Source organism: Amblyomma mixtum, chromosome 10, assembly GCF_055824585.1.
Source record: "Amblyomma mixtum isolate Tamu chromosome 10, ASM5582458v1, whole genome shotgun sequence".
Lineage (NCBI taxonomy): Eukaryota > Metazoa > Arthropoda > Arachnida > Ixodida > Ixodidae > Amblyomma > Amblyomma mixtum.
In genome coordinates this window covers 130383901-130396988 of record NC_143021.1, presented here as the reverse complement: position 1 = coordinate 130396988, position 13088 = coordinate 130383901, and the positions used below count along the sequence as shown (strand labels likewise).

At 44.8% G+C, this 13088-nt stretch overlaps 1 pseudogene; it reads left to right on the top strand.

Annotated features, from left to right (window-relative positions):
- Positions 1-583: 583 nt before the first annotated feature.
- Positions 584-11413, top strand: LOC149326949 (uncharacterized; annotated as a pseudogene).
- The last annotated feature ends 1675 nt before the right edge of the window (positions 11414-13088 follow it).

Here is a 13088-nt window from a genome sequence, read left to right as displayed (position 1 = left end):
GCCTCCGACGAATTTTTTGTTGATATCCGCTATTCTGTCGTATTAATTTCACCTATCGACTTAATTACGTGATTGCATTCGCGCGCCCGAAAGAACCCCAGGTGGTCGGAATTTCCGGAGCCCTTCTGTCAAAAAATTCGGCGCACTTCTGAAACAAACAAAGAAAACACCGCCGCGCGCACGGTGTCTCGCCCGCGCGAGCCGAACGGGGAAGAAGGAAAACCCCCGCTGGGCGCATGGCTCTCTCTCCCCTCCACCACCGCTCACCGAAACGGCGTGCGCCGAGGGAATGAGTCATCCATGCCGAAGATTGCTCTCGAACATACGAGTCGTTTCTTCCGCTGACGGGGGGAAAAAGGCGCAGCCTTGCGTGCACTAAGACACGTCCGCCTCCTCTGCACTCGGACGTCGGCGACGGCGCCACGCCAGAACACGCTCGAAACTTCGATATACGACCCCCGTACTCTGACCAATGGGGATGCGCGGCCGGCGAGAGAAAGGAAGGGAAACTACACGGGAGATGCTGAGTGTATGTGCGCGCCTACTTTGGCGCGTAGAACAAGCAGATGTGAGAGCGAGCCTGATGGAGGAAAGAAGGAAAAGAGGAGAGGCTGCTACTTCACATTTTTTGAAGCCCATGGAGGAAGGAAAGAAATAAGGAGAGGCCCTGACGTCACGTTTTGTGAAGCCTCCCAGCAACCGGAAGTTGGCGTGTCTCTCCTCCTCCGCTCTGTCCTTCGCCTTTTCTCTCTCCGCGGCTCTACCTCCTCCGCGCCGCGCTTGGATCGCGCGCGTTTATGCGTTTATGGCTCAGTCAGCTGACATCGTGCCGCGGGAAGCGAAACTTCTGATGTGAATGCGATAGTTGCTTGCGCGAGCGTGCTTTTGTTCGACGGCCGCGACTAGGTCCGCGAGCGTGATCATGCCCAGCTGCTGCGTTCCGGGCTGCAAGTCACGTACGCGACTTAAGGAGCCGGGTGTCACTTTCCACGAGTGAGTATTTTCGTCTGCTGCGCTGCTGCGTTAACTAGGATGATCGGCGAAAGCATGCGTGTTCTCGTTCTCTTGAAAGGTTTCCCAAAAAGGGATATCGGTGGAAGGAGTGGGCCGACGCCGTGCGATTTCCTGGGACAGACTGGGAGCCTCCGAGGCATGCATGTGTCTGCTCCAAGCATTTTATGCCGGAGCACTTCAGCCGCTCATCGCCGCGGCTCGTTCGATTGACATATGATGCAGTCCCTACGCTCTTGGTAAGAAAGAACGTGGCATCAAATTTGTGTTTATGCACATGCATGGACGTACATGTGTTACTAATAGCGTTTTTAAGGTGTTGACGGAGCTTTCAAATCACCAAAATCCTGAAAAAAAATAGATAACGTCAGATTTGGTATCTATAAGACCTTTTTAATCACATCCCGAAAAACTTTCTCCGAAAACAGCCCAGAAGTGACTTAAAAATATTTTTGTGATTGTAGAAAGTGTAGCACCACAACGGCTTCACGGATTTTAATGTCATTTGTCGCATTCTGTGCTTTAAAATTTGTTTACGAAGTGACGTTTAGATATATTTGAATTATTTTCTCATTTCTTAAATCCATCACTAATTTGTCATAACACTAATGAGTGCATTGTACAAGCGTGGATATAACATTCTGTGTAGAAAAACATGCTGCTAAAAATATTTGGAGAATGTCACTGCATGAACATTTCCTTTGGGTAAAACTTAGCAGACTGCTACTGTGTCTTGTTGTCACGGCAGGTTTTCTGCGAATTTGGTTGATCCATGACACACATAACAATTTATAACGTCATAACTACTGAAAGATATTTGTGTGAACTTTTGTATTTAATAAGCATTCCGTGGACTTAATTTCCATCTAGCATGCCAAATTTCATTACACTATGCAAATAAATAAAAATGGCACTTCCAAAACCCATGACCCCTTTAATAATAGCAGTATCTTCATTTAGCATTCAAGGAAATAATTATAGCAAAATCAGCCCATCTAAGCCAGTGGTAGCTTGTGTGACGCGGTCTGGCATTGTCAGCTATGCAATGTATACATATGTGCAATTTAGATACCAACAATGAAGAAAAAACAATAACAGCAGTGGTAATAAAGATAGTAACAGTAATACATGTAGAAAAGGTATTACAAGGCACTGACAAGGCAATATAATAGCATGCACAATGCCATTCCAGCCACCGCTATATGTATATCCCAGGAAGTGAGTATTTGGCAGCTGCGGAAAATTTTTCGGCTTCTCGGTTTATAATTGCAGGCTGAGGGAGTATTGTCATAATGATTGTTTTCATTTTAACTGGCAGTATTAATTAGTTGAAACTTCATAATAGCATCACTATTGCAGTGCCACCACCACGCTTGTCTGCAAATGTTTACTCCTCAGATACCAGAACTCGCACAGCAGTCAGCAGCTGCATCTTGTTCTTTGAGTGGAGCAATTTCAAGCTTGGAGGCGACTGCGGAACAGACCTGTGATCCCTCTCAAGCCTCTACCTACACTGAGGTAACCTAGTTGTAAACCTAGTTTTCAGCTTTGAAGAAGCATACAGCTTTGCTTTTTGCTGAAAGTGTAAATTCTGGTTTTCATTGTTCCCTTAGGAATTGGCACATTTGAGTGATGACAGCCCACAGGGGACCCCCTCGGGGCTTTCTGCACTGACCAGTAGCCTCCTTGAAATCCCGGAGTTGGCACAGGTAACCGGTTTGTTCACTACTTGCGTGTGGCTCGTGTTGGGAATGGCAACACTTCCTGTTTTCATTCAGCAAAAAGCAAAAGTTGTTTTCTAGTAGATCCACAACTTTTTTAGGAACCCATGGTTCCTGGGGAAGAACTTCACCATCCAGTGAGCAGCGGAAGTTTTCCTAAAACCTCCACGCTCACTCGGGTAACTGGATTGCTATAAGTACTCAGCCAACAGCCTTTCGCTGCAATTTGAGTTCATACAATTGTCATCTTAAATGGAACCATGATTTACACAGGCATTATTCTAACAGGCTCCTAGGCTTCTGGGGGACGTCACCAGTCTAGATGCCTTGCCATCGACCTCTGGACACAGTCTTCCTGGCCCTTCAGCATTTGCAGAGGTAATAAGATATTGGATTGCAAACTGTACAGTGAATTATACATTGTTCTTTTTTCCAGTGCATTATTTGAAAATGCTTGAAATATTGTTACAGTAAAACGTCTTTTCACATGACTAATTGCTGCTGTTTGTACTCCAACAGAATTATCTCTTTTTGGTGTATGCTCCTTGAATTTAACGCACCAAAAGTATTGTTGATGCACCTCAAAAAACTTTCAGTTGATGAGAACCAACTGCCATTGTCTAAATTATATGCATGTTGATTATGGCTGACATACTGCGACATTTCTTTATTTTTAGGTCAGCTTTAGTGGGCCATCAGAGGAAAATAAATCTTCGAACAACGGACATGATGTGAGTAAAATTACAAGCTGTGACTGCAAATCATCTTTCTGTATACCTTATACTTCTCTTAATATGGCAGAGGATGGCTTGGGAATCAAATAATGTCTCTTGAACATCAATTTGTGCAGGAAATGCTGCCTTCACAAACCCAGAGTTCTGTTCGAACACCAAGAAAGAGAAAGCAAGTGATGGTAAGTAAGGCAGGCAGGCAAGGTTAATCTGAAAATGACGTACAATACCAAAGCTTTTGCATGCGTGTGTATGTGTGTGTGATTGGCTTATTTCTGGCATGTGCTTATATTACTGTAACCTATTGACAGTGCATATGCTAAGGGGGCATGAGTGACTGGATCAGCTTGATTTTGCGCCCATGATTCTTGCTAACACACTTAACACATTTGTATGCTCTTTTTTTGATCAATAAACCAATGAATTTTTAAGTGTGTGAGTGTCCTCCACGCCAAGCTGAGGGAACTGCTGTCAGATCTCTTGGCTTTGAACTTGGGTGCCAGCAGCACAAGCATCGGTGAGTCCAAAGAAAATTTTGTTGCTACACCTTAGAGCAAACCTCCTGTATATTATCATTGATGAACGTGCACGTGGCTGGACCTGAGCAGCCTATAATTGCAAACGATGACTAAATTTTGGTTCTGCTTTATAGGTTGACACTCCTGAAAAAGCTTTCCTGAGAGCACGTGCTACAAAGTTTGCCTCAGAGCACCTAAAAACTCAAAAGCAGATCAATCGGCTGCAGCAGTCTAGGAGAAGACTCCAGAAGCAAAACGCCGAGTTGAAGGCTGTGGTTCAAGCGCTACTGAGGCAAAACATCCTGCTGAAGGAGCAGGTGGCTGTGCTTGACACCCTTGGAGTAGCCAATCAACATCTATCCAAGCGCTCTGGGCGGGATGTGCCGAGGAAATTTTCACCCGAGCTGAGGGCATTTGCCCTGACACTCAATTTTTACTCGCCACGAGCGTACAATTACGTAAGACAAGTCTTCGACACCTGCTTGCCCCACCAAAGAACACTGCGAAATTGGTATCAGACTGTAGACGGCAGTGCTGGCTTTTCAAGTGAGGCATTCAGTGATCTGAAAATTAAATGTGTTGAGATGAGCAGCAAAGGCCACCAAACTGTGTGCAGTCTGATGGTGGATGAAATGTCAATCAGGCAGCAGGTTCAATGGAACCGGTGCAATTTTGAGGGGTTTGCTGACATGGGCACAGGAGTTGATGGTGACTGCCTGCCGCAGGCAAAAGCTGCTTTTGTTGTAATGGCAGTGGCCATCAACGGACGGTGGAAGCTGCCCCTCGGATACTTTTTTGTAGACGGCCTTGTCGGTGAGCAGCGAGCTAATTTAGTCACACAGAGCCTCCTTCTTGCCCACGATGCTGGGGCAATGGTTGTAGCTTTAACGTGCGATGGAGCTCCAGCAAATATAGCCATGCTGCAGGAGCTGGGTTGCAGCTTCAGAAATGTCGGCCAACTGAGGACAACATTCCCTCATCCTGCCACCCAAGAACCAGTGGCAGCATTTCTTGACCCGTGCCACATGTTAAAACGTGTGAGAAATGCTCTTGCGCACAAAAAATCTTTCATTGACAAGAATGGGAAGGCAGTGGCATGGCAGTATATTGAGCGCATACATACTTTGCAACAAAAAGAAGGGCTTCACTTGGCCAACAAGCTGCGCAGAGCACATATTGAATGGCAGAGGCAGCCGATGAAGGTCAGGCTTGCGGCCCAAGTTATGAGCATTTCTGTGGCCACAGCACTTGATGAATCTCGAGTGCTTAAACTAGAAGGTTTTGAAGACAATCAGCCGACTGAAAATTTTTTGAGGTGCATCAACAATACTTTTGATGCCTTAAATTCAAGGAGTATACATCAGAAAGGCTTCAAGAAAGCTTTAAATGAGCGAAATTTTCAAGATATTGAAGCTATGTTTAAAGACTCAATCATTTACCTTTCATCATTGAGGGAGTCTACTAGTGGCCACAGAATGATCGAGACGGCACGAAAAACAGGATTTTTAGGTATCGTAACATGCATGGAAAGCTTGCTTGCTCTCTATAATTTCACTGTCATGCAAAAGAAAGTCCTCAAATACATACCAGCTCACAAAATTTGTCAAGACCACCTGGAACTTTTTTTCGGACTAATTAGATCACATGGAGGCCACAATGACAACCCAACTACTTTACAGTTTCGTGCTGCTTTTAAAAGAGTAGTAGTCCAAAATGAGCACACTGATGCAGCAACAGGAAACTGTTTACCTTTGGAAACCACAGCAATCTTGTCATGCAGTAGTACAGTTACTGCTTCAGCAAGTGAGACACTAAATGCGTCAACAGATAGGAGGCGCATTTTGGATGCTGACACTGCTGCGCAACACCAGGTAGCCAGTGACCACGGCTATATCTCACATCCAGAACACATCAGTGAATGGGGCGACAGAGTTGTGTCATACATGGCCGGTTACGTTTCAGACAAGTTGCATAGTAAGCTGATGTGTGAACAGTGTACGGCAGCGCTGTTTGCATCTCGACCACAGGGTAGCTTATATTCTTTCATTAAGAGAAAAAGTAGAGGAGGGCTGACCTACCCATCAGATAGTGTTATTAAAATCTGCCGGAAATCTGAGTCTATTGTTAGATTGGCATTGCACACTAAAAATTTGTCATCAAAAACATTGTTAAATGACCTTGTACATGAAGTTTTGGATTCTTTCCAGCAAAGAGAGCTGTTTCTGGAGCTTCATGACCACATGTTTGACAGCTCTCCACTCGAGAATCATTATGTGCTTCTAGTGCAGAGTGTTGCAGAGTGCTTTTTAAACATGAGGCTCTATCATGCAGGCAAGCAGGTCACAGAAAGTTTTCAGGACAGCCACGTGCGACAGATTTTTAGGAAACTTACCCAATTTAAGGGCCAGTAGCAGGCACATAGCGAACAGTTCCTTTCCAAAACTGTGAGGTAAGGGAATGCATGTCCAATAGAATATTATTTTGGGGAGAGGAGGAAGGGGCTATCATCATTTCAGGAGGGCTCTGGCTATGTACTGTGGCCAGTAGTTTAAACTTGCATTATGATGGCGGGCTTTAATGACGCAAGGGCATCTCGGGCCCAATAGCACCAAATTTGCAGTAGTCGTAAATCCATGAGCTGAATGATCTGCCAGTTTTTGTGCATAAATTTTTTTTGTTCACCTGACACTCATCAATGACGGGTCCTGAAACCTGAATCCCTTCTTTCTGTGCATAGCATTCACTATGTTTACAGTTTGATTACATGCTCACTGTGCATGGTGTTTGGTTTTAACCGTAAATGGGTGGCCGGATTAATAGGGACGGAATTTCCCAGCTGCCGAGACAGGTGCTAAGCACTCGCGTTCTGTGATGGAGTGATTGCGCTGTTGGGCAGAGAGGAGGTGGCTGGCATAAGCGATGACAATGTTCTGTGCATAATTTTTTTTGTTCACCTGACACTCATCAATGACGGGTCCTGAAACCTGAATCCCTTCTTTCTGTGCATAGCATTCACTATGTTTACAGTTTGATTACATGCTCACTGTGCATGGTGTTTGGTTTTAACCGTAAATGGGTGGCCGGATTAATCGGGACGGAATTTACCAGCTGCCGAGACAAGTGCTATGCACTCGCGTTCTGTAATGGAGTGATTGCGCTGTTGGGCAGAGAGGAGGTGGCTGGCATAAGCGATGACAACGTTCTGTGCATAATTTTTTTTTTGTTCACCTGACACTCATCAATGACGGTCCTGAAACCTGAATCCCTTCTTTCTGTGCATAGCATTCACTATGTTTACAGTTTGATTACATGCTCACTGTGCATGGTGTTTGGTTTTAACCGTAAATGGGTGGCCGGATTAATCGGGACGGAATTTCCCAGCTGCCGAGACAAGTGCTAAGCACTCGCGTTCTGTAATGGAGTTATTGCGCTGTTGGGCAGAGAGGAGGTGGCTGGCATAAGCGATGACAAGTTTCTGTGCATAATTTTTTTTTGTTCACCTGACACTCATCAATGACGGGTCCTGAAACCTGAATCCCTTCTTTCTGTGCATAGCATTCACTATGTATATATAACTACAGTTTGATTACATGCTGCTAATGTAAATAATGTCGCCTATAGGTGTTTTCTTGCTGTATTGGTTGGTCAAGAGCCCAAATAAATGTTTCTGATCATGGAACTTGGTGCCACTGCATTACTTTATTTATTATACAGTTGATTGTGCACAAAACTTGAAAACAGACCCTGCGGGTCAGCACTAAGGGCTTGCAACAAGAGGTGGGAAGGTAGGTCAAGGGTGCCTCTTGCATATGACCGAGATGAACCAATTCCATCTTAGTTCCTGCAGTAATACCCCAGGGATTTGTAAACAAGACTGAGAAAGGTGGTGCACGCTGCAGAGGTTGCATCAGGCTATCGCGTTTATTCTGAGCATACACGCTAGACAAGTTGAACTTTATCTGCTGACCTTGACAATATTGACAAGGTGAGCACGGTTGAGGTTATGCTGCAGAATAAATCTAGGACACAAGTTTGGCCCGACCGCGTCGCTGGGTTAATTACCCCACGCGACTGAAGCTACAAGTTGCATGCGCGCCCATTATACAGGTTTCATGTGGTCTCACGCACAGCGTACCAGCAGTGCATTCAGAGACGTTTTGCACTTGATCCATTGCAATGCTAAACGCGCGCTGTGCGATTGCTGCTTGTTCTGGAGGTCGTCAGTGCTGCAGACGACGCGGATTTATAATTCTGATCAAATCAGGAAAATGCATCATACATGCAGACTTGGTATTAAATAATTGAAAAACAAGAATGTCATATACCATCTCTGCGCGAAATTCCACCGAGAATAAGCGAGGGTTTAACCGAGAGAAGTGTTTTACGGTGCGCGTTTAGCGTTGCAGCTATAGTGTACTAGAATTAGTACACTATAGTTTCAGCAGTGTATATGTCAGTACAACGCATTATGTATCAACCACGCAAGGCGACATCCATTTCAGACACAGACTTTTGTAGCGGGCTGCCGCAGCCGGACGCCTGTTGTTTAAGGGCTTCGAGAAAGCGCGCTGCTCGCCGCATTCGTTCCCTACGCACGGGCGTCGCGGTGAGCCCCATTCCGACGCCGAGAAATACGACATCGCAAAAGCGTGCCGCTCGGTGTTATCCTACGTCTGCTATGCGGTGTTGCTTTTGTCACACAGCAGAGCAACGTTGAAAACGCTGAAAGCATCTTTGCGTCTGCGTAGTTCGACAGGATGCAGTAGGCTGCTGCGGGAAACGATGGCTCGGCACCGCACAACTCAATCGCTCCGCATCACCACACTAGCTTTGACAAGAAAAATTGCCACTAAACGGCGATTCAACACATCCAGAAGTAATCCTCAATGTGTACGTAACGTCGCTAGGTGAGACGAGGCGAATTTCACACTCAAGACAAGGCCGAACACACCACCTCAAAAGCCCACTGACCACCACCGAGAAAAAAACACGGCCGACTCGCGCCCACCGCTCTCGGGCCCTTAGCAACAATGACGCCGTACGCCGTTGCTAGTGGCCCGAGTTTTCTTAGCAACAACGACAACGTTGCTAGTGGCCCGAATTTTAAGCCTAAATTTTGACGTCACTTCCGCCACATTTTCGCCAATGCATTGGGAATACGAAGGGCCACTCCTTAGTTGTCCTTCCTCCATGTTGAAGCCGGAAGCAAGGGCTCCGCCATGACACTTGGCCATTTTCTCAGCCAATGGCATGCGAGCGCCGCGAAGATCAACGCGAGCGGCGCGAGCAGACGATTTCGCGCCGCGCCAGGCTGTCGGCAGCTGACAGACACGGCGGAAAGTGAGACTTCTGCTCCCATTGACAACAAAGACGCTGCGATACCCAGCTGCTGCGTTCCTGGATGTTGGTCGCGCACGCCAGGACAAGAACCGGGGGGTCACTTTCCACACGTAAGTATACTGCATTTTGTTTTCGTATTTAATTGACTGCGTAATGAGTAAAATGCATGCTCGCAGAACATAACGCACGACACGGCGTGAACGTGGTATTCGTACCGCCCCGGTCTTATTGGTGGCTCTTTGTCCGAGTGCAGTGAATAATTGTTTTCAAACAGGTTTCCGAAAGATCCAGAGCGAAGGAGGCAGTGGACTGAGGCCGCTATAGACCAGGCCAAAGCGACTGGGAACCAACAAAATGGACCTGCGTATGTTCAAAACATTTTCTGCCCGAGCACTTTGATCGGATGTCGCCGCTCGTAGTTCGTATACGTGCGGATGCCGTCCCCCTTCAGGTGAGGAACCACCTCGATACATTCTCAAGAGATTGGAAAGAAATGCTCTTATTGAGACGGTGTATAGCTTGACTGCATGTATGCTTTCAATATGACGTTGTAGGTGTTCATGCAAGAAATAGAATGATTTGCGAATAAATGGCTTTAGCTAGACGTTATGATCGAGTAGCGCGGCTACAGTATTCCCGCACTGATAAAAAGTAATTGTGTCATTACTGCTAAACTGGCTGCGGTTTATATATATGGCTCTCATGAAATTCTGCTTACTGTACATGATTATTTATTTATTAGCGTACGCACTCCCTCAATAGAAGAAAATAAAAAGAGATACTTGTCATCTATAGCATCGAGCACACCACAGTTTCTTTGGGGCACATTTCCATTTGATAGTATTAATTGTAGTGTGCAAATGTTTGCGCCTAGCAGTGTTTGCGCCTAGCGCCTGTATGGCGGTGCATTTTTTTGTTGTTATCTCGGCCATAGCGCCTGGGAAGGGTCACTGTTTTATAACTAAGAGAGCACTGTGATTCCTTAAAACTATAGTTCGTTTACAAAGGGGATCAGAAAGAAGTTCCATAAGGCATAGAGCACCGTACGTATTTGCTCGCGTAATTTGCGCACGTTTTTTTCTTTAATTAGGGCTCCAAAAAGAGGGTGCGCAATTTACGCGCAAGCGAGTCATCCGAACACGTCCTAAAAAAAAAAGGTTGGCACCCCTCGCAGGCAAACAAAAAGGTTGACTCGTCCGCCCCGCCCACGCTATGTAGCTCCCCGCGGGGTGGCATGACGGCACGTGCTTAGCTCAAAGCAATAAACGCGCAAAGATTCAGTCGCGAAGTCAGCAGTGGGAGGAGATAACGGGCAATAAAAAGGGGCCCTTGCGTGTGGCCCGGCTGACTAGCGGCAAACCGTATAGCAAACGGTACGGTAGAGTTTTGGATTTGGGGCGCGCGCAGCTGTTCGTCCGGGATAGCGACCGCCAGCGCGAGCAAGCCGGGTAAACGGCGCAGAGTACGCACCCGCGTATACATGCTGGTGGTCTGGCTCAGCATAGAGCGCAAAATGTGCGAGTATTTTTTTTTAATCCAGTTAAATGTTTTAACTTTTTGGGGTGCACAATCTAAGTGCGGACGCAAATTACACGAGTAAATACTGTAAATGTCTGTCTTTGTCAAAATAAAATTCTATTCAAACGGCCGCTCACAATTTAGAGTACATTATAACCTGTCACACTGAGTATTGAAAAGAATAGCTTTGTAATGTGAATGCGTCATGTACACCACCGACTTAGGGTCATGCTTGATGGCAGTCACTGTCAGTTTTTTCAAGAGTAATCAGGGCTTTGATTTAGCTTGATTGCTACTGAATCAACCAGAAATTACCTGCTTCCTAAAATCAGATTTTTGTCTTTTGTGGTAAATGAACGATACGCACATTTTCAAAAAGAAGTCAGTTAAGTAACATCAGCAGTACATGTCCAGAGTGCAAATGCTAGTTCTTGTTCATGAATCTGTATGCTGTAGCTTCACAGATGGACATGTACTATTGGTCACTGATGTTCAAGAATAAGGGCTGCAGTTAGCAGTCTCCCAGAGCTTTCTTTAGCGTGCCTGCACTACTCTCTTTTAGGGTACAGGGTGACTGAAGTATCGTATTTTGTAAAAATATGGAGTGCATATTTTTCATACTATAGAAGCCGGAATAATCAAGAGAGTAATTAGTGTACCATACTTACAATTTTAGTTCTAGATATTCAACACAACTGAAGGTGATTTTGGCCTTTCAAACTAGTAGTGTCAAAAGGGGGTGATCATCCCACTGCACGCAGCAACAGAGTAAGCACTAGCATATAAGTTCTAGCATATAAGGGGATTCTTTACCACCCAACATTTTTAAGAGCAAAGATTTTGTGAAAGGACTAGAAAGCCATATTTTGCATACTTAACATATCCTGTTTTCCTTCCAGAAGAGTTATTTGTGATGCATTTTGCATTCTTATCATACATGAGGTGTGTTGTTGCCATTTATTACCCAATGTTAGTTTTATCATATAGTTGTTCTTTTAAGAAATGTGTTGTTTCCCATGGGTTCTTCCTCGCATTGTATATGTTCTTGTATGCTACATTTGTATGCCCATCCTGCTTGGGCCAAAACATTGGCTGCAGTATATGTAAATAAATAAAAAAATATATGTTTTGCAACCTGCAACAAATTGATCATCTTAAATGATGAAAACACTTTTCCACATGCACTTGGTACATATGCATACAGAGGAAAACCTTATCATTCTACCAGCCGCAATTTGTACACTATATTAATCATTCTTTAGCTGTCATCATGCCTTAGTTGCGCACAGCTCAAATGCCCATCTTATGTGCAGACTATGTTGGTTGGCTCGTGGTTTTGACAAGTATAAAACAGCATGTGCACACAAGTACCACATAGCACGCAACAAACAGAAGAGAAAACTATGTTATTTATATACTGATCCAGGCTAGGCAGATAAGAGTCGAATACAACAATGCAACAATAGAAATAGTGTCAGCAGGGTACTCTCTTTCTTTGCATATATTACAGAAAGGAATACATGAAGCAGAAGGGAGGGAAATGATTCACTTTTTCCACCAGCTGGGACAACTGTTACCAATTTTTCAGGTCACTTCCACACAGTGCTCCAATTACTTTGCATTTACATTGCTTAAATTATATCAACTTTGTGATGCAGAAATAACTACCGAGAAATGAAAGCTTTCACACAATTTGGCAAGAATGGTCCACAAATATTTTTCTGTCTCAAAGCCCTCATTTACTGCCTTCCTATTTGTTTTTACTCTCTCTGATCGAATAGTTCATGGTTGCAAAGTGATGTAATTCAGTTGTGCATTTCTTCTTCTTTCTAGTATATTTGTTGAATCCTTTTTTATGTGTGTTCTCCTTCCATACACGAGTGTTATCACTTTTGTTAAAAGATTTTGCTTGCTTCACGTAGCAAGCTATGTTTTGTAATAAGTGTTAAGCTGTATCAAACCTTTTTAAGGCTCATAATTTGATTTTCCAATAAACTACAAATTTTGGACTTCACTAATGCGTTTAATCAGCTGAATGCAAGAAACTGCAACTCGGCGAGATGGTCGCAGGTCGACTCGGCATCTCGGTAAACGGTAAGTTGAGAGGTATAGTCTACGTAAAATGTTTAGAGCCCAGTGGGTTCACTTCCACACTTTATAATGGGACTCCAGGAGCATTCATGGATGTCCTACCTATTGCAGGAGGCAGTAGCAGAAATCTTCTTATGACCAGGAAATTTGGAGCGCTA